This window comes from Onychomys torridus, chromosome 10 (assembly GCF_903995425.1).
Source record: "Onychomys torridus chromosome 10, mOncTor1.1, whole genome shotgun sequence".
Taxonomy (NCBI): domain Eukaryota; kingdom Metazoa; phylum Chordata; class Mammalia; order Rodentia; family Cricetidae; genus Onychomys; species Onychomys torridus.
Genome location: NC_050452.1, coordinates 23141822 through 23164415, shown reverse-complemented (window position 1 = coordinate 23164415; position 22594 = coordinate 23141822). Strand labels below are relative to the sequence as shown.

General features: G+C 45.6%; 1 pseudogene; it reads right to left on the bottom strand.

Moving 5' to 3' along the window:
* Positions 1–204: 204 nt before the first annotated feature.
* Positions 205–657, bottom strand: LOC118592284 (annotated as a pseudogene).
* Positions 658–22594: the final 21937 nt, after the last annotated feature.

Sequence of the window (22594 nt, the reverse complement as noted above, 5' to 3'; positions counted from 1 at the left end):
TACAGCTCCACCCAGTTGTTGCTCTCTCTCCGGTCCATGGCCCGCCCTGTGGGACACCTCCTTCTTCCCCTCTTCTCAGACACTCACTGGAAAGGCTCAGTGTTGCAAATCCTTGACTTTTTTTTCTCAATTAAAATGGTTTTAGAGTTGCATGAGGATCTTTATCTAAAAATCTGATCGATTAATCTAGTGTTTCTCACCTAGTCAGGTGGCCGAAACTGTCGCAGGCCTCACAGTCTTTTGCTTACATGCTGCCTTTGTGGGGTCCTTAGCAGCAGCCACTGTGTGGTCTCAGCCTCTTTTGCTTCCTTGGCAGGCCCGAAAGCCTGCTCCCATTGGGCTTTTCTAACTTCCGGTGTCTGATTCCTCTTGGCCATTATATCAGCCAAAGCCAGACCAGCGATGGCCCCTGGGATTTGATTGCATGTTCCGTTCTGTTCTTTGCTTTTTAATCTCTTCTGTTTCCTTTTGGTGTGCTTCTCCCCCCCCCCACCCCAGGGGGCAGTCCAGTTAATCTTGTAGGATCCCTTTTGGAAAGGAATGCAGACTTGCATTTTGCATTAAGAAACTGGAAAACTTCCCATGGGTCCTGGCATAATAACCCTATTGTCTGGGGTAGATCTTGTACCCATTGAAACCACACAGTCTGACCGTCATGTTGAGAACTGCCCCAGGAAGAAGAAAGTTGCTGAAGCCAACATTTGATTTTTTTTTTTTTTTTATTCTAGGTCTTGAGGTTTAAAGGCTTGTTTCTCAAAACTAGAAAAAAAAATGAAGTTAGAATTGCCTCAGCTCTATGCTGTCCTGGACCAGTGGAGGTGGGAAGCCTTAGGGGCTTTCTGGGGTGGTGGCTGTGGTGCAGATCGTGAGAGCTAGCCACATCAGTTAATGCAGCAAAGATGTGTATTGCATTATGCATGTAGATGATGCACACCAGGTTTGGATTCATTTCAAAGAGGTTTCTGAGAACTTATTTCAATTGCCAAGTTACTGACCCAGCCTAGGTGTCCATCAGCATGTAAACAGATAAAATGTGTCCTTGCTCAGCATTCTGAGTACTGGGACCACAGGTGTGAGCCACCACATCTGGCTTAAACTTAAAAAGTAGATCTTGGCATCTGTGACAATATGAATCAACCTGGTGGGTATTACGCTAAGTGAAATAAGCTGTACATAGAAAGAGACACACTGCATTATAGCAGTCATCTGTGGGAGCTAAATACACTGAGCTCATAGCAGCAGATCAGAACAGGCAGTGTCAAGTGCTGGAGAGGTGGGGTAAGCAGAGAGAGAGGTTTATCAGAGTTACAAGGGTTTAGTAACACAGTTCTAGAGATCTACGGCCAGAATATGGCTACAGTTAGTAATCAGTGTTATAAATAAAAAGCAAAATTTATAAGAAGTTCCAAAATTATATAGTATAGGGCATCCCATTCACTCTTTCCTCATAGATGATATTGTACAAATAACCATGGTATATTATCAAAACTAACATTAGTGGGGGCTGGGCCAGAGAGGTGGCTCAGCAGTTAAGAGCTATTTCTGCCTTTGCAAAAGACTTCAGTTTGGTTACCAGAACCCACATTGCATGGTACACAGTTCCAGGGCATCTGACACAATTTTCTGGCCTTCGAGGGTACTTCACAGACATGGCACACACACACACACACACACACACACACACACACACACACACAAATAAACCAAACAAAATCTTAAAACAACAACAAAAACTACATCTGCACAGTACATGTTTATTCACCTATTAAAGACTTTTTTAAAATTAATTTTCTAATTTTCTGTTATTCCAAATAAAGTTGTAGGGCACAGGGAACAGTTTAACATCCTGGGACTTTACTTCTCTCCGGACAGTGCACCTATCAGCCTGTTAGCAAGCTGTGCTCATGAAGCTGTGTGTGTACCTGTTGTCAACAATGGAAGTAAGGTGCTTTTCTCACGACCTCTTGATCAGACTGCAGTTCTATTTGAGCACATCATGGAATGCAATCTGGAAAACAGGTTATAGGCTGATCCAACCGCAACTGGATTTGGGTGTAATAAGGTAAAACTATGTCCCCAGGTAAACTTTTAGGGAGAATCCTCTATTGGCCATCTTATGCCTCTGTATGACTAAGCAGGTATATGATTAAAACCAGATGCTTCATGAGAAGGGGCATATGCTTAGTCTGTCAATCAAGATAGTGAACCACCCAAACTATGCCCCTTAACAACCAAACTTCTCCTTCTCTTCAACCCCATTAAAAAAAGCCACGAGCAATTATCAAGGCTCTTGAGTTCCTATATTTCTAATCTGTACTGTCACTTGGCTCTGAATGAAGTTTCCTCACTGCTTTGCAATCTGTGTGGGGTTTTATTTCATTCCTAAGCAAGAGGCCAAGCATCTAGAAACCAGACCCAGACCCCAATGTTGCTCTGAACATTTGTGTATGAGACAAATCAAAGAAATTGTGGCATGTATATGCAACGGAGTAGGACAGTTTCCACACCCACCAATCCCAAAAGGCCAGTGTCCTTGTGTTCTTTGTGTAGTTGTGGTAAGTGACCAACATTCTGATGAGTGCAGATTGACCACAAGGCTCCATTTTCCACCATACCATGAATTTTGTGAGAGAGAAAAAGAGGATGGATTTCTAAGTGTGAGGCAACTCAATATAAGAAACCAACATTTTCATAATGTGTTGATGACACCTGAATCTTTCAAATGACTTTGGAGTCTTTATAGTCCTTTAGACAGAGTGAGCAGACAAGCCGCAGGGTCCTTCACATGCACTGGTTGAGTCCCAGATGGAAATCAGATTCATCTGTAATTTTCATTGCCCTCTTTAAGATTCATGAACACCTACACATTCTCCACAGTGAATAGCTAGCACAAAACATTTCCCTTATTTCTGCATTAACTTAAGGATGATCAGTATTCAGTAAAAAGAAATTTACTCACCTTGTTGATGTTGCTAAGTGGCTTTTTTAATGATGTCAATGAAAAATTTATTTATTGGAGTGTTTTCTTTTTTTGTGGTTGCTCCAATTATTAGGTAATTGGACTCTCTCTCATTTCAGTAGGATTAATGGAGGGGAGGAGTGTCTGGTACTTATTTGGAAAGACAGGGTTTGAGGTTGCTTTTCACAGAGACACATTAACATCTCGAGAGAGGAGGGCACAGAATCAGTTCAGGAGGACCACACTGCCGTATTTCCATTTTCCTTTGTATCAATTGGCTATGCAAAATTACTTGCTTAGATTGAACAATGTCACTAAAAACTGAGCTATCCATGCTCTTACTTGAATCCTGAATTGGTTACTTTGCAGTCAAATGACACTGGACTCATCACTATTCTTACCTCGCCAGGACAAGGAGGAAAATAAGGAGGGTGAAATTCTAGGTGATCCTTGCATGGTGTGTGTCTTTTGTGGGAATAAACAAAGACTGCCCAAATGAGAACAGATGGACTGTTGGTAGACAGAATGGTTGCCCACCTGGAAACTTCCACCAGTTCAGGTGGGGGGTGAGAGAGTGGGGGGAGTGGAAAGGTTGGGGGTGAGGGGGGCCAGCAGTCCCTGGGAGTAAAAGAGGCTAGGGAGCTTTGATGGAGGCTGTGGCCTGGAGTGTCTTTCATGTGATTGGCTAAGGGAAAGTATTTGGCTTTCTCTGATTGGTTCCAGGATGGAATTGAAGATGAACTGCAGGAAGTCAACAGTTACTCATCAAGTTCTGGCCATTTAGGATTAATTGTTTTGGAAGTTGTTCAGCTTTCTGGATTGTAACTAGGGATAGATGACCCTGCTTCCCATGGGTCTGTCAGTCAGCAGGCAGGCTTTCTGGGCTGCTGATGGAGAGGTGAGTGTTTGTTGTCTTGGGTAATAGCCTGAAGGTGTGGGTCAGAGTCTTGGTTGTTTAAGTTGTCTGACAGTTTGCATATGTGATCTCTCATCCATTGAGGTTACTGTGTGTCCTGCTCCAGAGAAGACAGGAGGAAATGGGGGCTTTTAGAGCTGTGTCCCAACCATACAGGAACTACCTGAACAGGCTGTCACTGAGACTTGGTGCTTGGTTGGTGGTGTTTGGTGGAAATGAGGCAGGATAGAAAGACAGAAAAAATTGAGGAGAAGAAAAGATTGGGAAAGAATGAAACCCTGCACTGTGATGTCTGTGGCATCCCTTTTGAAGCCTCTTGCCAGTGAAGAATGAAGAATTTCAGCACAGGGTCAGGCATGATGGTGCACATCTTTAATCCCAGCTCTTGGGAGGCTGAGGCGGGTGTGTCTCTGAGTTTGAGGCCAGCCTGGGCTACATAATAATTTCCAAGTGAGCCAAGCTACATGGTAAGATCCTATTTTGTGGGGGGGTGGGGGGTGGGAGTAGGGGGTGGTCCAACCCAACTTGCTGTGAAGGTTGATGACATAGAAATAGAAAACAATTTAAAATAGCGATAAACCCTGGTTAAGACCTAATTGTCTATGATGTTAAATGAATATGGCTTTCTTCTTTTCTTGTGTATTTTCTGGGAACCCTAACAATAAGACTGCTGCTACCTTTCATTACCAATAAAACATCCCAATATCCTATGCAACTCCTGTGATCTGTGATGTGGCCTTAGCAGCTGTAAGTCTATCCAGTGTACCACAGGAACCACCATGACTTCATTAAGATTTAGTAGCAACTCTTTAAAAACATCTTCAGAACCTACCCAAACCTATACACGGCCATTGCACAGCCAAGTGTGACTCTTTGTCGGGGAGCACCCATCCAACTTAGGTATTGACTTACCTTCCCAGCATCTTTCTATTAATCTTGTGCTCAAACCAGTGCTAACACATTCTTTTTAATAAACTCCAGCAGGGCTTCACGCCAGCTCATCTTCAAACCCCTGCCTTCCATGAACCAAGATTCCTGGCTTCTGTCTGCAACTGACACCTGACAACAAAGAGAAAGTCAGTTTCCTCCAATGGAGTTGATTAACCAGCCTGCCTCCATCTTAGGCGTAAAAACCATCTTACAGTGAAGACAAACATGGCTCATTCCTGCTTGTGATTAAATCCGTTTCTCAAGGTGTGGGCTGTGCCCACCTGTAACCTGAACTGCAAATGGCCCTCTGTTCTGCTTATTCCAGGAAATGGCAACCATATCTTTGTTTCAGAAAGTCTTAGTGATCATCTTGAAATTCTGCCTTTGTTTCCAAAGGTTCTATGACCACCCACGACTACCTTGTTATGCCCACCTTGTAACCATGTCTTTGTTTCAGGAGGTCATTATTGTTCAGTTGGAACCTCCAGCTTGCTCCTGCATGATCTGGAAAGCCCCATTTCTGTCTCTGTTTCTCTCTCTCCAAACCCCACCTTTTCAGAAAATCTCCAAAAAAGAAAAGGTGCTGCTGGCCAGTCAGCTTACAAGGTCTCTGCCATTCATCTCTCACTTGAAGGCCCCTGTGAGCATTTGAAGTCACCGGGTAACCTGGGACTGTCCAGCCAAAGATAGGATTTATTGGTTAACATCTGCTGCTTCTGAAGTCTGATAATTTCCTCTGATTAATCTGTTGTTTGCTTAACAAACAAACAGACAAACAGACAGCTCCCCCAGTGGACTAAGTTGTGATGAACTCAGATTTTAGAACCTTCTCCTCTAATTCCTCTAACAGAGGGAAGACATGAAAGAGCCATGAATTCATGCTGTGGCTACTGGGCAATGATTCTCAGGCAGCATCTAACAACTCCCTGGCCATACCTGGGGAAAGAAAGTTAACAGAATCACAACAGTTCTCGTGGGTTTTCTCCAATCTTAGGAGAAGTGGACACAGTGAGGACCCAGTTTGGAGGAGACTTTCCAGAAACTTTCACGTCTGAGAGAGCGCCTGTCTGGCGCTGAGGAGTCTCTAGAGCTCGGTGGAGGTGATTCAATTACTAGAAGGACATTTTCCGGGACTCCACGCTGAGTTAAGGGAAATGCCTGAGCAGGTATCAGCCATGCGACCGCCCGTCCCTCAAGCCAGGGGTGACATTCAGTATGCTTTCAGCGAAGACAGAACTAGACGACCCAGTAATGCCTGGCAGGACAAGACAAAAGGTGGATTTCAGAGCACGCAGCGTCACATGACCAGCATCAGCACTTTCACATTACTCAAAAACAGGCCAGAAATGGAGTTCATCAGCTAGAATCTCATTGCTAATTCTGGAAGAAAGGCTTGAGCTAATTGTTGTGAATATAGATATTACAGCAACTAGAAAAAGAAAGTGACAGATTTGATATCTGTCTGTCTATCTATCTATCTATCTATCTATCTATCTACCTACCTACCTACCTACCTATCCTCTATCTATCTATCTATCTATCTATCTATCTACCTACCTACCTATCATCTGTGTATCTACCTACCTACCTACCTTCCTACCTACCTACCTATCCTCTATCTATCTATCTATCTATCTATCTATCTCTATCCATCCATCCATCCATCCATCCATCCATCCATCCACCCATCCATCCATCCATCCATCTATCCAGTATTGGGGGTAGACCTCAGGGCCTTGTACATTTTAGGCAAGGGTTCTACCCCATACTATATCCCCAGGCATTTAAAATTTTTTCCAAAACAATATTTTTATTGATTCTTTGGGAATTTCACATTGTGCACCCCATCACACTCACTTCCCAGTCCTTCCATGTCTGTTTCCCACCCTTGTGACCACCCCCAAAATAAAATTTACAGATTAGAATTAAAATACATAAAAGCTCCAATTTGTGTTACCTTTATACTCATCAGAGCATGGCCAAATTCTGAGTGGCCTGCCCCTTAAATAGAGCTGAGTCTTTCCCTTCCTGCATCCCTCCAGAAGTCATCAGCTGTGGAGAGCAACACTTCGGCATCCTTATCACACTTAAAAAACCTTTTTATTGATTCTTTGTGAATTTCACACCATGCATCCCATCCCATTCATCTCCCCATCCCTCCATATCTGCCCTTTGACTTTGCTACCTCCCCTGCAAAACAAAACAAAACACCCCCAAACATCTCATTATAGAAGCTGTGGTGTGTCACACAGTACACACTTTTGTCCAAACAGCTTTACTTGTAAATATTCATTGCAATGAGTCTGGTTTCTGCTACACTATCATACTGGTTCCTTACTGGGGCTCCTCTTGGATATCCTGTTGTTGCCCTGTGTCATGGAGACCCTGTAGTTTTAGATCTGCAGAACTCACCCTTCATGTGCTCCAGCAGTTCTTAGATGGGGTAGATGTTGGGGTGGGCAACTCAAAACCCTACATCTGGGCTGGGTGGTAGCTGAGTTGGTCAGGCTGCCTGCTCTCCTGCACCTGCAACACCAGGGCCAACTCTCTCATGCTGCCCAGGTTGGGGGCTGGGGCCAGCTCTTCTGCACTCATGCCCTCAGGGTTGGTTCCCCAAGTGCTGCTGTTGTACCTGCGTCTTAAAACCCCCAGAGACCACCAAGGAGCTAGTTTCTGATGCAAGCATATAAGGTCTTTTTATTGTCAGGTTTGAACCTGGGCCACCTCCCAGTGGTCAGAGGGAAATGCAGTGATGGTAATGGCAGACACAGGCTCAGAGGTAGGAGGGTTTTTAAGGAAAAAAACCACAAGCCGGGGATTACATGCCTTGGCATTTTTGGATTGGGTAAAAGGGATATGGGGCAAAGTGATTTTTTTGAAACTATAGGTCTAACTTTCTGTGCAAAATGTGAAATCACAACTTGCTGACAGATATCTGGATATCTGCAAGGTCCATAAACCACAGACAGAATGTGTGTAGGAGCATCTGGATCTGGTTAAACTTTACTGCCCTGTTTCTTAATCTGTTCGAGTTGTCATGGCACATTCATGAGGTTCTTCCTGGAACTGAGTATAGACCCCAGTTACCAGGTGGTCTAAAATGGTGGCCCTTCCCTAAGATGGAGTCTGCAAAGTCAAGTCTAGGCTTTTATATTGCAACCATCAAGGAGCAGGAGCCGGCATTTCCATGTTCTTTCTCCTGGTGCTGGCTTACCTGTGAGCATGCATCCAGGGCCAGCTCTACTGTGCTGCCCAGGTGAGGTGTAGGGGCAGCTCTCCTAAGTTCTGCAGCCAGTGAGGGGTGGAGCCAGATCTCCTCATGCTCTTGAAGCCAACAGTCCCATGCTGCCCAGGTGAGGGGGCAGGGCCAGCTCTGTGCAGCCCTAGGACATCAACATGGCCCTCGGTGGCAGCCCAGACCAGAGACATCTGCATGGCCTTTGATGGGACATGAACATCGACCCAGACCCCTGCTGCTACAGGACCAAGGAACCAGATATGGCTCTCAGCAGCAGCATAGGCCGGGACATCTCCGTAGCCCGAGGTGGCCACATCAGGCTGTTCCTCTCTACCTTCCAGTTCCACTTCTATTCACAGTGCACAAAACCTTCCATTTCTTTCTCCCCCATCTCTCCACTTGCCCACTGTGGTGACGCCCACCTGGCCCAGGCTGCATGGCTTCGGGTGGGGGCCTCTTCAGTGTCTCATGCCCTGCCATCCCTTATCACACTTTTAAAGAATTCTCTTCAATGGCTTCTTGTTTAGGCTGTTACTCTAGTTTGGGAGTGGGATTGGGGAGTAGGGATTGTCACAGGAGCCCTCCATGTCCCATTATCTGAACTGTGTATCTACAGCCATTGAAATCATTGCAAAAGTTGCTTCCTTGCTCTTTCCAGTGAGTGAGAGCATGGATCATGGGCTTCCACATGATTTTCGTTGACAGCAGAGATCACGAACGTGACTCCGGCTGCAGAAGGACCATGGACCCAGATGAGGCCCTTGGAGGCAGCGTGGGCCACGTACATCAAGATGGCCTCACATGGCAGTGCAGGTCACTCACATCAACATGGCCTCAGGTGGCAGCCTGGCCCACAGACAGCAGTGTGACTTCAGGCTGCTGCACAAGCCATGGACATTTGCATGGACATTGGTGGTAACACGGGCCACAGACATCAACACAGAACCAGACATGGCCCTCAGCGGCAGCACAGACCAGTGACATCAGCATAACCCCAGGTGGCCCCTTGGGTCACTCACTTCAGCATGGCCCCTGGCCTGCAGCATGGCCCTTGGGCATCAGCATGACTTCAGGCAGTGGCACTAGCCACAGACATCTGCATGACCATGGGTGGTAACACTGGCCACTGACATCAACATGGCCCCCTACCTCAGGACTACCAACTGACTCATGGCCCTCAGCAGCTGCACATGCCTATTAGCAAGGCACATGTGTCAGTGGCATATGTCCACATGGATCTCAGGCTTCATCATGGCCTGGGGGCAGCAGCATAGACCACAGACACCAACATGGCCTCTGGTGGCATCATGGGCCACGGTGGTCTTTTGAGGAGATACAATCCAGAAAGTGAACGGTTCTTTATCTCGGACCTCTGACATTGCCCAGAGCCAGGTCAATCCTGAGGCTGGATGGCATGCTTGGGAGCTGAGTTTGCATCTGCTGTACACCACCCTGCTGACCCCACTGGGCAATGACAGCATGGTGACCTCAGCCCTCTCTCCCAGCCATCACTGCCATCACATCCTCAGTTCTGCCTCTCTCCACAGCACACGCTGCTCTATTCCCTAAACACATTCATTCATTCATTCATTCATTCATTCATTCATTCATTGTAGTGGGGTCTGCCACCTGTGCAGCGAGGAGGGAACAGCCAGCCTGGGCAGGCATTTTATTTTATCTTGGGCTTTGGGGACAGGATCTCACTGTGTAATCTAGAATGGCCTGAAACTTGCTATGTAGATCAAGGTTGCTCTCAAACTCATCTTCCTGCCTAGATCTCCTCAACTGGAGGGATTACAGGTATGTCTCACCTCACTCAGCTTCAATTTGTGCACTTACTATACTGCAGTATGAGGGCTCAAACCCCAGGCTATGCACATGCAAGGCAAGTGCTAGGCACTGTACTGTAGTCTCAGCTTGATCTTAGGTATTAAATAACCAACAACAACCTTCTCAGTGGTTGGGAGTGTAGCTGAAGGACAGACCACCTGTCTAGCATGCACAAAATGCTGGGTTTAGTCCCCAGCATGACAGGAACTTGGTGTGGTGATGCATATCAGTAATCCCTATATTCAGCGTGTAAAAGCAGGAGAATCAGGAGTTCAAGACCATCCCTGGCTCCCCAGCAAATTCCAGGCTGAGCCAGGCTGAGCTATGTGAAATCTATCTCAAACAAACAAACAAAATCAAAGAAACCTTTTCAGAATGTTTTCTTTCCTTATCCTTTTATTGGAAATAGATTTTTGTTAACATATAATATATCCTGATTATGGTTCCCTTCCCTCGACCCCTCCCAGTTCTCTTCACATCCAGATCCTTCTATTTCTGATTAGAAAACAGACTTCTAAGGGAATATAACATAATGTAATATAATAAGATAAAACAAAAACTAACACTTCAGAACAAAACAAACAGACAGAAGGGAAAAAGTAGGAGAAGAAAAGGGACAAGAAACAGATGCAGAGACCCACTCAGTGGCAAACTTATTTATCCCATAAAACTACTGAACTGAGCTGGGTGGCAGTGGCACACGCCTTTAGTCCCAGCATTCAGGAGGCAGAGCCAGGCAGATCCCTGTGAGTTCGAGGCCAGCCTGGTCTACAGAGTGAGATCCAGGACAGGCTCCAAAATTACACAGAGAAACCCTGTCTCAAAAACCCAAACAAACAAACAGACAAAAACCCCACCAACCCTTCCCCCCCACCAACTCTTCCCCCCCAAACAAAGAAACAAAAACCACTGAACTGGAAGCCACGATATATACCCAAAGCACCCATAGTGTAAAAAGAGAGAAAAATAGAGATAAAATAAAAATAAGATAAAACAAGCCCTGACACATTATAAGACAAGGAACCTCCAAAAGTGCGGTTGAGTTGGTTTTCTGTTGGCCATCTCCTGTTGGGCATGCAGCCTACCCTGAAGAGTAGCTGTTTCCCTGGGAAGACTCCCTCCCTTGGAGAAAATCAAATTTTCATTTGCAAGTGGTTATCAAATGGGGATAGCTTCTGGGTTGGGGTGGGGACAGGTGTCCACGTGTCCTTTCAGCTCTAGGACTCCAACTGGTGCAGACCCATGCAGGCCCTGTGCATGCTGCCTCAGTCTCTGAGTCCATGTGTGTGCTGATCCTGTTAATTCAGGAGGCCTTGTTTCCTTGGTGTCCATCCCCTCGGGCTCTTCAATTCCATCAGCCTCCTCTTCCACAGGGTGCCCTGAGTCTCAAAAGGAGGGATGTGATGGAGGCATCCCATTTAGGGTTGACTGTTCCAAGGTCTCTCACTCTGTTTATTGTCTGCCTATGGGTCTCTTTATTTGTCTCATCTGCTGCAGGAGGAAGCTTCTCTGATGATGACTGAACAAGGCACTGGTCTATGACTATAGCAGAATAATGTCATCAGGAGTCTTTTTATTGCTAGGTTCTTTTAGTAGAACAGTAATGTTTGGTTTTGCTCTAGGTCCCTAGGCTATCTAGTCTCAGGTTCTTGGCCACATAAACAGTGCCAGGTATGGGTTCCATCTCATGATAGAAGGGTATACGTTTTGTAATAGGTCTCCAGATCTTAGCATAACTGACTCCATGATGGAAGTACCATTTAGGCCTTGGAACCCAGCACATAGGCAGCAACACCAGCCAGAAGGAGAACAAAGACCTAATCCATCACAGTCCATAGTTCTGGGAAAGTCTCTAAATGGACTAACTTTGCCTTTTGACTTCTGTAGTTCTGCTTCTGGCTAACTGTTCTTATTAACTGGAGTGTGTCAACCCAAGATGTGTTCTTTCTTTCTTTCTTTTCTTTCTTTCTTTCTTTCTTTCTTTCTTTCTTTCTTCTCTCTCTCTCTCTCTCTCTCTCTCTCTCTCCTCCCTCCTCCTCCCTCCCTCCCTCCCTCCCTCCCTCCCTTCCTTCCTTCCTTTCTTCCTTTCTTTCTTTTCTGCTTAAAAACCTGCTCTGACAAAGGTACTGTGCTTGGATCCTGAACACCTAGCTGGCTAATAAATACTTCCTACTGCCTTGACCCCATCTCCTGGTGACCTTCTCTGGTGGATACCTCACAATATTTGTGGAGCCCACAGCATGATTCCCAGAGATCAGACCTTGAGATACAAGGGGTCTTGGAGCCCCTCAGAGCAGGCAAGTGTGTGGTGGCCAAGGGACCCCTATCAGGGCTGTGCAACCTGAGATGTTCCAGGGCCCTGGGACTCCCTCTGACCAATCACTGCCTAATGATGGAAGAACCAGACACCTCCACCACCCCTGCCCCGCAAAAGGAAATAAAATGCAGAGTTGCCTTCCTGGTCTGTTACCTCCGGAGGTAAGTCTGGTTAAGGCTGGATCCCTCAAGGTAAAAATCATTTTGTTTCTGTGTTTTAGAAAAAAACTTAAAGGCTTGTGCCTTTAAGTAAAATTGTTACAGGAGGGTGGGTTCTGCCTTGGGTCATGGTGACCCAGACATGGAGAGATCTTCCAAAGCGTCAGCTCTGCTGCCCAGCCTGGTGTGACTCAAGAAGTTTCTGTACTTGGTGACCCAGCCCCTTGACCTTTTGGAGGCCAGACTGGCCTCAAGGGCTGTTAGCCATTCCTGCACATACTCCCTCTTGAGACTGGGCACATATGCTATTCTGTTGAATATTCCTGAGGGTTGAGTGTCTGGAGGGCTTGTGGAACATATTAGCACATCTCAGCTTGGCTGCTTTCTGGCCCCTTCAGGACACTGTAGAGTTGGCTCTGACTGGATTCAACTCTCCCAGGTCTTTTTTTTTTATTTTAACATGGAGCTCTTTTCTTTAGACAGCTTACCCTATTTCTGGGTAGACCAGTTCTTCCCCAGACAGAGTGATTGCCTGTGATAGCCTGATGACAATTCTCCCTTCTTGCTCTCTTGTATCTACTCCCCTACACTCAGCTCTTGGTCTGCAGTATGCACACTGTCCTGGGAGGCTCCCTTTCTGGATGGGGCAGAGCACAGTGCAAGAGGACTTCAAGCTGGTGGGTTCATTCCTTGGAGACAAGTGATGAGCAGTCTTCCTACCATGTCCTGTGGTTTGTGACATTCTCCCTTCAGCCCAAGATGACTGTGTCAGATGGTGTTGACCTGAGGCCCAAGTTGCCTTTCCCAGCATCTTTTGGAGGCAGAAACTTAGAAGCTGCTTGTGCTGGTAGCTGTTGTCAACTTGGCACAAACTAGAGACATCTGGGAAGGTGGAGCCTCAGTTGAGGAAATGTCTCATCACATTGGCCCACGGGCATGACTATGGAGGAAGACCGGGCCCCCTCTGAGTAATGCCACCCCTGGCCAGGGGTCTTGGATTGTAGAAGAAAGGTAGCTGAACATAAACCTGGGAATAAGCCAGTGAGCAGCATCCCTCCATGGCCTCTGCTTCAGTGCTTGCCTCCAGGTTCCTGCTTTGAGTTCCTGCTCTTGCTTCCCTCAGTCATGGACTCTTATCCGGAGCGGTAAGCTGAAATAACCCCTTTCCTCTCCAAGTTACTTTTTGTCATTGTGTTTTGACACAGCAATAGAAATACCAACTGAGATAGAAATCAGTACTGTATGTATGGGATATTGCTGTGACAGACACAGCCATGTTTTGGGGAAGATTGTGGAAAGATTTTGAAACTGGGCTGAGAAAGCCATTGAATGTTCAGAGTTTAACGGGCTGTTGTGGGAAGCTGGAAGATGATGCTGAGAACAGTGCAGATGGTGAAGACCATGGAGTTTCGGGGTCTCTATTGGAGCCATTTACTATTGTGAGCCAATCTGTGGTTCTGGCCAGCTGGGGCCGAAGAGTCAGTGGTGATTAACAAGAGACCAGTGGCACCAAGGCAAAATCTTCTTGGAAGGGTTTCTCATGGTCAGTACATGGAAGTTGTGGCCCAAACGGGGCCAAGGCTGTGCTTTCACTGGCTGCTGAACTGGTACTGTAGAAGTCACCCAGGTGGTGCTGGTTTTGAAGGCATGAAGAAGTCATGGAGAACGATGAGGCTTGGCACCCTGAGAGGCTATTGGTGAAGGTGTAACCTTATTTACAGTAGAAACCCTAGGATTGTAGGGGTCATGAAGAGAAGCTGAGGCTTAGCATCATGGGACAGTGTTAGGGTCCCTGAAGAGGGCCCTAGAGAGGCTACTGGTGAAGGTGCAGCCCAGTGACAGTAGAGAACCCAACATACTGGAGGTGTCAGTACTATGAGACAGTCACCCAGCACAGCAGCAGGTGTGGAGCAGAGCTGGCCTGGGTTTAGGGGACATGCAGTGTGTGCTTTAGATGCAGAACTGGAGAAGTGGAGCTTCATAGGCTCTGTGGATCCCAGATCACGAGTTCCAGGTGTCTGATGTTGAGGTTTACATGGGTGGACCTTATTTTTGCTTTAATTTGAATGTATCTCTTCCCTGGTCCTTCCCTCTTGGAATGAGAATGTATGTGACTTGGTTTTTGATTTTACAGTAGCCCATAGTTGAGAGACTTTGGGTCGTATAGAGATGCTTTGAATGGTGAAAGAAAGGTTGGATATTTTAAAGAGAATGGATGTTTAAATGATGAAATTTAAAGACTGTGGAACTTTTAAAGTTATACTATGTTTATATTGTGATGTTATTATGAGATCCTGGGGATGTTATGGTTTAATAAGTGATATGTTTGTGGATCAAGTTGGCAAGGGTTAATTGTATTGGTTGGTTTTTGTCAACTTGACACATACCTATATATATCTGGGAAGAAGGAATCTTAACAGAAAAAAATGCCTCCGTAGGAATGGCCCATAGGCAGATTTGTAGGAAATTTCCTTTTTTGTTTGTTTTGTTTTGTTTTGTTTTGTTTTGCTTTTTGAGACAGGGTTTCCTCATGTAACCCTGGCTGTCCTGGAACTAGCTCTGTAGACAAGGCTAGCCTTGAATTCACAGAGATCCACCCACCTCTGCCTTCCAAGTGCTAGGATTAAAAGAGTGCATCATTACCTATTGGCAGGAATTTTCTTTTCTTTTATAATTTAATTTAATTTTACATATCAGCCATGGGTTCCCCTGTCCTCCTCCCTCCCGCCCCCACCCCCGCCTTCCCCCAACCCAAGATTGGAATTTTCTTAATGATTGATGTGGGAGGGTCCAGCTCACTGTGGGTAGAGCCACCCCTCGGCTGATAGTCCTAGATGGTATAAGAAAGCAAGCTGAGGCTGGGTGGTGGTGCATGCCTTTAATCCCAGCACTCAGGAGGCAGAGCCAGGCAGATCTCTGTGAGTTCGAGGCCAGCCTGGTCTACAGAGTGAGATCCAGGCCAGGCACCAAAAGTACACAGAGAATCCCTGTCTGGAAAAACTATAAAAAAAAAAAAAAAAAAAGGAAAGAAAGAAAGAAAAAAGAAAGAAAAAGAAAAAGAAAAAAAAAGCTGAGTAAGTCATGGAGAACAAGTTAGTGAAGAGCATTCTTCTCCGGCCTTTGCTTCACTTCCTGCCTCCAGATTTCTGGCTTGAGTTCCTGCCCTGACTTCCCTTCATGATAGATGTGATCAGGATATGTTAACTGAAACAAACCCTTTTCTCCCCATTTACATCTGGTCATGGTGTTTATCACAGCATTAGAAACTCTAACTAAGATAGATACAGTGTTTACCACAGCAAAAGGAAAGAACCAGGGTGTCACTTTCGCTAAAAAGCATCGATTTCTTCATTGGATCTACAAGACAGCTGAAGACATTGAAAGCCCAGCATCTGTCTTTATTCTGTGTCTGTCTCTTTTTGTTTAGCTGAAGGCACAGGGATAATTAATTGTCCCTAACCTTTCCTTTTGAGTCACTTTGGATTCATGGAATAGCAGTCTCCGAGGACAGGTTCCCCTCCCTTAGGTAAGTTCAGTTATCAGTGAGGGCCAAGAGGTACCTTTAGCTGAGTAATCACTGCCAGAGAGCCAGTTTATTCCCTCAGCTGCATCTGCAGACTATCTTTTAGGACCAGTGCTGAGACAGAGATGGACCAGTGATGTGTAGTTAGAGTTTTCCTGCCCGGCCCAGTCAGGACAAATCTCTCTTACCCGCCAGTCCCACAGTCGCTCAGACCCAACCAAGAAAGCACACAGAAACTTACATTGTTTACAAACTGTATGGCTGTGGCAGGCTTCTTGTTATCTACTTTTTCTATCTTAAATTAACCCATTTCTGCTTATCTATACTTTGCCACATGGCTTGTGGCTTACCAGTGTCTTTACATGTTGCTTCTCATGGCGGTGGCTGGCGGTGTCTCCCCCCAGCCTTCTACTTCCCAGAATTCTCTTCTCTCTTGTCCCGCCTATACTTCCTGCCTGACCACTGGCCAATCAGAACTTTATTTACACAGAGCGATATCCACAGCAGTGATGTGCAGATCCACGCCTTGGTCAGGACTGCTTCACTTTGTACTTTTCACCCCCTGCCCCAGTTTCTTCCTTCCTTCCTTCCTTCCTTCCTTCCTTCCTTCCTTCCTTCCTTCCTTCCTTCCTTCCTTCCTTCTTTTCAAGATAAGGTTTCTCTGTGTGAAAGTTTTGGCTGTCCTGGAACCTGCTTTATAGACCAGGCTGGCCTCAAACTCACAGAGATCTGCCTGCCTCTGCCTCCTGACTGCTGGGATTACAGGCCTAATCATTTCTTAAACCCAGAGCTTATGTCAGTATCTTGAAGGTGGGTTTGGAGTCCCTGGACACTGTTATCTGTCCCTCTTTGCTGTGCAGCTGCATTGAACAAGTCTCTTCGCTCAGATTTTCACCATTCTCTCTCTCTCTCTCTCTCTCTCTCTCTCTCTCTCTCTCTCTCCAAGCCAAACTGTATCCAGCTTTATTAAAGACACCTTTCATAAACAATCATGGTACTTCAGGCAGACACGGGCAGACAATCATGAACAGTACACAAGAACTTCCAAACTCCTTTCTTGTATAGACTACCAACATCAGACTGCCACTATAAAACCCAATGAAGTCTTCTTCATTCGAGGCTTTGAAAGAGGGGGAATTGCTTAGAGTGGGGGTTGACATTTCTCATTGAGGATGTTGTTTGACAACTTTTCCCAAGCCGACCTTGATGCTCAATCTTTTATAAAAGGAACCTCTGCCCCTTTGACGACACTCAGTGACGTCACTGCAAAGTCCAGGTTGCCCAATAGACTGGCAAAAACACGTTTTAGGGGGCCAGGTCCCAACAGGTCTCTGTTTTAAGGGAGTGAAGACTTTGTTGAAGGGATGGGGGAGGAGGATATAAAAATGAATTTAGAGTTTTCCCACACCACAGGCATTTTATGTCATGGTGGCTACATATGTCAACACCAGGACATCTCTCCTGAGAGCCAAGAGGAGTCTCTCAGAATTATTAGGGAAAGATGTTTTCTGTCCTCAATCCATCTTGGGAGACATTTTGTTAGTAACACCTGTTCCTCCCCCTCCCCCCAGCCCTAAACAATCAAGTGTTCTGTTACGCTAACAACATAGCTTAAAAAAAAAAGTAACACAAAATTCTGCATTTTTACAAAACTTGATAAAAACAGTATTTCAAACTGCACAGTCACCAGAAGTACACAGTAAAAATACCCACATTTCACTTGGCATCTCTAGTACCTTCAACTTTTGTGCCTGGTTTGTTTTGGCGTCTCCATTTTCTGCAGGATTATTTGCAACCTTATCATCCTTGGGTATCTTCTCTTCCTTCTCTGCAGGGGCTGTTTTTAGGTTTGGGCTCTGGCTTTGGAGGAGCAAGTTGAGCAGATCTTCTCTGTGGCTCATTCTTCACCTTGGCTCTATGCCCTTTGGTATCCTCTCCAGCCTCTCTTTCAGGCATGGCGGTGGTGGGGGATGTGGGTTCTGAACCCAGCGACGCAGCAGTGTGCGGGTTTGGTCCATCTGGGATCATTCTCGATGCTTCTTCACACTTATTAATCTCTTTAATTGGTGTGTTTCGGACAAGTGGCCGAGGCTGGCCTGCTGGGGCTTCCCGAGTAACTAAAACTCTGGCGACTCTTCCTTATGGGGTACTCGGTGTGTTCTTATGTTATCCAAACTGTCTCTCTAAAGAGGTTTTTTCCTTCTTCTGCATTTATTGTACAAAAGACAATTGCAAAACCAGAATCTGGATTTACAGCAGGCTCTCTGTGTTTGTGATGTGCAACCATTCTTTAGGTTTCTCTCCCTGGTTGTACACTTCACCCCCCTTCCAGGGTTATCCCCTCCAGTCATAGGGTGCCTTAGGGTTTTATCGCTGCGATAAACACCATAACCAAAAGCAACTTGGGGGCGGGGTAAAGGGTGTACTTCATTTTAGAGTGTGTAGTCCATTATCCAGGGAAGTCAGGGCAGGACCAACTGGTAAGAGCATTTTCTCAGTTGAGATTCCCTCTTCGAAAATGACTCTAGCTTGTGTCAAGTTGGCATACAGCTAGCCAGCACATGGGGCCTGCATGCCGTGTGGAAAGGATGTGTCTACTGGTGGTTCTACCCTATTTTTTGTGCCTATAAACTGGAAGTTTTTTGTTTGGGTGTACCATGTAACTCCATCTTTTTCAAATTCATGCTTCCCCCATACCCACGTGTGTGTGTGCATGTGTGTGTGTGAGAATAAAATTCTTGTTATTCATATTAAAAGGATCTCATCTATATATTAATAGATTAGCTCAATTTTAACTATAGGAAATCGCTTTAAATTTTAGGTATTGAAGTGTTTTAAGTGTTACACTTGAACGCTTCCTTTACTGGTGGCTGCTTTTGAGCCAACGATGGTTTATATGTAATGGGCTTATTCCCTATTAAATGTTTCCATTCCTAAAGAGCTGTCTCTCTTTAGGCTATATTTTAAATTTACATTTAGATTTGTATTCTTGTCGTAAACTTAAAGTTGAACTATGTACACACACACACACACACACACACACACACACACACACACGCTGTGAAATAATCCTTTTGTACACTGTGTGAATATATGTTGCTATGATTGGTTTAATGAACAAGCTGACTGTCCAGTAGCTGAACAGGATAAAGTTAGGCAGGAAAGCCAAACTTAGAATGAGGGGATGAGGAAGAACAGAGTCAGAGCTGTCACCAGCCTTTAGGAGAATGAGTCAGACACACAAAATGGGATAGAGGGAAAAGCTGTGAGCCTTGGGGTAGCACATAGATTAATATAGAAATGGGTTAAGTTGTAAGAGCTAGTAAGTAACAAGCCCGAGCAATTGGCTGATCATTTATAATTTATATTAAGTCTCTGAGTCAGTTATTTGGAAGGCAGCTGCTGGTTATTTGAGAGCAGGCAGTCGAGACAGGAAAAGTCTGCCTCTCTTCTCTCTCTCTCTCTCTGTGTGTGTGTGTGTGTGTGTGTGTGTGTGTGTGTGTGTGTGTGTGGTAGGTCAGAGGACAACCTATGTTGCCATCTTCAGGAATGCACATCTCCTTTGAGGCAGGGTCTCTCATTGCTGTGGAGTTCTAGGCTAGGCTGGTTGACCTGTAAGCCCCAGGGCCTGCTGCCTCCACTTCTGCAGTGTTGGTGTGACAAGTGAGAGCCACTGTGCCAGGCTTTTTGTGTGGGTTCAGGGGCTCTAACTCAGGTCTTCATGTTTGTGAGGCGGGCACTTTACTGACGGAGCCATCTCCCAGTCCCTTCTGTAATCTATACTTTCTTTACCTTAAGCAAATATGGTCTAAGCACTTCAGGAAGAAAGCTTCCTTCCACAGACAAATGATGTGAAGCCAACAGTTCTGTCATTCACATTTTCAGAAGGAGATTTATATTTTGTTTATTTTTTATGGTGTGCATTTTAAAATTCTGAAAAGTAATGTGAAATTTCATGCCTCTTTGTGAGTTGCTTAATTGGATATAATTCTAGGTGGAAGTGTAGGCCTAGTTTAGTGTCAACCAATTGTTTTGGGTGTATATATGTATGTGGCATATTTGTGTGTGATGTTTATGCATGTATAATGCAGCCACATGTCCACCCATGCGCATGCTTGTAGAGGATGGGGCACATTGTCTTACTCTCTGCCTTATTCCTTTGAGACAGAGTCTCCTACTCAACCTGGGGATAGGCTGGCTGGTGGTCTGCAAGCCCTGGTAATCCTTCTTTCCACAGTGCTGGAGCTGCAGGTGTGTTCTTGGTGATGCTTGGCTTTTTACAAGAGTGTTGGGATTTGAACTCACATCCTTATGCCTTGCAGGAAGCACTTTTACCCACTGAGATACCTCTTCAGCCACTTGTTAGGCAATATTATTTCAAAATTCATACAAAATTAGGATCTGGGTGTAGATCAGCGGGAGAGCCCTGGCCTAGAATGTGTATGACAGTAGATTCTATCCTTAGCACTAAAAAAAAAAATGAAATTAAGTCATGAAAATTCTTTTATAGGGGCTGGAGAGATAGCTCAGCAGCTAAGGGTATTAGTTATTCCTCTAGAGGATCCGGGGTTGAGTCCCTGCACCTACATGATGACTCACAACCCTTAGTATGGTCTCTGTGGAAACTGGGCATGCCCAAGGTGCATAGACATACATGTAGACAAAAAATCACTACATATAAAAATAAAATAAAAAAAAATACAAAATTCTTCTAGCATGGAAGGCACAGCATTTCAGCTAGGGGTAGGTAGGGCTGGGCTGTTCCTACTGGGCAGTAATGGGCTGATGGCCGAATGGGTTCTTTGTCTGCACCAGTCCTTGGCAGTTTCCCAGTAGATTTAGCATTATCTGCTCTCTTGTTCCATCCCTTTTGTTAAGAGAAAAGCGTCTCAGTTTCCTAATAGCTTCTTTTAAAAAGAAATTCTTTAAAACATGTAGGCCATTGCATCTAAGTGCTTTTCTGAGTTGGAAATGAAGCCTTCTGCTTGACTCAAAGAATTCGAGAGCTATTTAGCAGCACCGCTTCACTGAAACCAATTTCCTTTATCTCATTACTTCAGGTGTGGTTTTCCAGAAATATGCAGATATTAAATGAGACTGTCCTCTAAGCAATTAAGGAAAACAACATGGGGGCGGGGAAACAGGCTGCCCACAGGAAGAGGCTCAGCATGAGTTCCCACGATGAAAGGCACAGCGGTGCTGGGTAGGTCCACCCCTCTTCTTTCACTGAAAATCACCCATGGCTCTTAGCTTGTGGGTTCCTGCTTTGAACTCCTTATCTCTCTTTCTTAGATCTCTACTTAAATAAAGCAGATAATCCAACACGATGTGGCGGGAGTGTGATGAATTTAGGGTGTAGATTAGAATTCCAACACTGCACTGAGGAAGTCTGATGCTGAAATGGGGTGTGCTGTGGAAGGGCTGGCCTCATCTAGGCAGCTGTAGAGCTTCTCTGCAGATGTAACCATCTTATTAAAGTAGAAACACAGAGCCAAATACAGAGTTAATAGCCCAAGAGGTCAGAGCAATAGCTGAGAGCTAAAAACCCTTTCTTACCCTTCACTGCTGCTGCTGTCCTTCCCTCAGCAAAGAGCCTACTTCCTGTGTCTCTGTCTTTTTCTTGACTTTCTGTTCTGCCTTCTCATTGGTTGTAAACCCAACCAATGACCTCCTCGTCACTGCCTGTCTATACAGACCTCCAGGTCTTCTATGGTTGGTATTGAGATTAAAGGCGTGTGTCTCCATGCTGACTGTATCCTTGAACACACAAGATCCGCCTGGCTCTGCCTCCCAAGTGTTGGGATTAAAGGCGTGCACCACCACCACCCGGCCTCTGCTATGGCTTGCTATTAGCTCTGACCCCCAGGCAACTTTATTTATTAATATACAAATAAAATCACATTTCAGTACAAATAAAATATCACCATACTTCTCGACATCTAGGTGGGAAGCTCAGAGAAGAGGGAATCCCAGAGGGGCTTGAGCTGAAAGGACAACGGAGAAGGACAGACAAGTTTGGGGCATGACAGGAAGACAGGACCCCAGCAAAGATGCTGATGGGTTTGGGGAAGGCGGATTGGGAATGGAGAGTGTTAAAGAGACTCAGCTGGAGGGCTGAGTATGGACCAGAGCCAGGCAGAAAGTGGGGGTGGGGCCAGAAAAGGAGGGTCCCTGAGGAAGCTTAGGCAGAGATGTGTGGGTAGGGACAGTAATGGTTCAGCAGAGTCCTCAGAGGAACCACACCCTGCCTGCAAGGTTGAACTGTGGAGGAAAGGCAGTTTCCAGAGATGGATGGAGCAAAGGTCGGGTTCATAGGGTCAAAAGGTAGATATAGAGGGCACATCTGAGAACCCTCAAAGCCAAAGATGAACAGAAAGGACAGAAGATGAGGGTTGGTGAGGATGCAGGTTGGAGGCCCTGCTGAGTGGTGGCTAGAGCTGAGAGAGATGGAGAGACCAGATTCCATGTAGGTGTGTCTTTGATAGATTATACAAGATAGAGGACAATTGCTAGTTTGGCTCATACAGACAGGACAGGTGTGCTCAGGAGATGCTTTTCTGAGAGGCAAGTAGAGACCACACTGTGCTGGTTAATGTTAAGTGTCAACATGACAGAATTTAGCATCCCCACAGAGACAGGCCTCTGGGTATACCTGTAGGGGATTATCTTAATTAGGTCAGTTGACCTGAGAAGACCCGTCTTAACTGTGGACAGAACTATGCC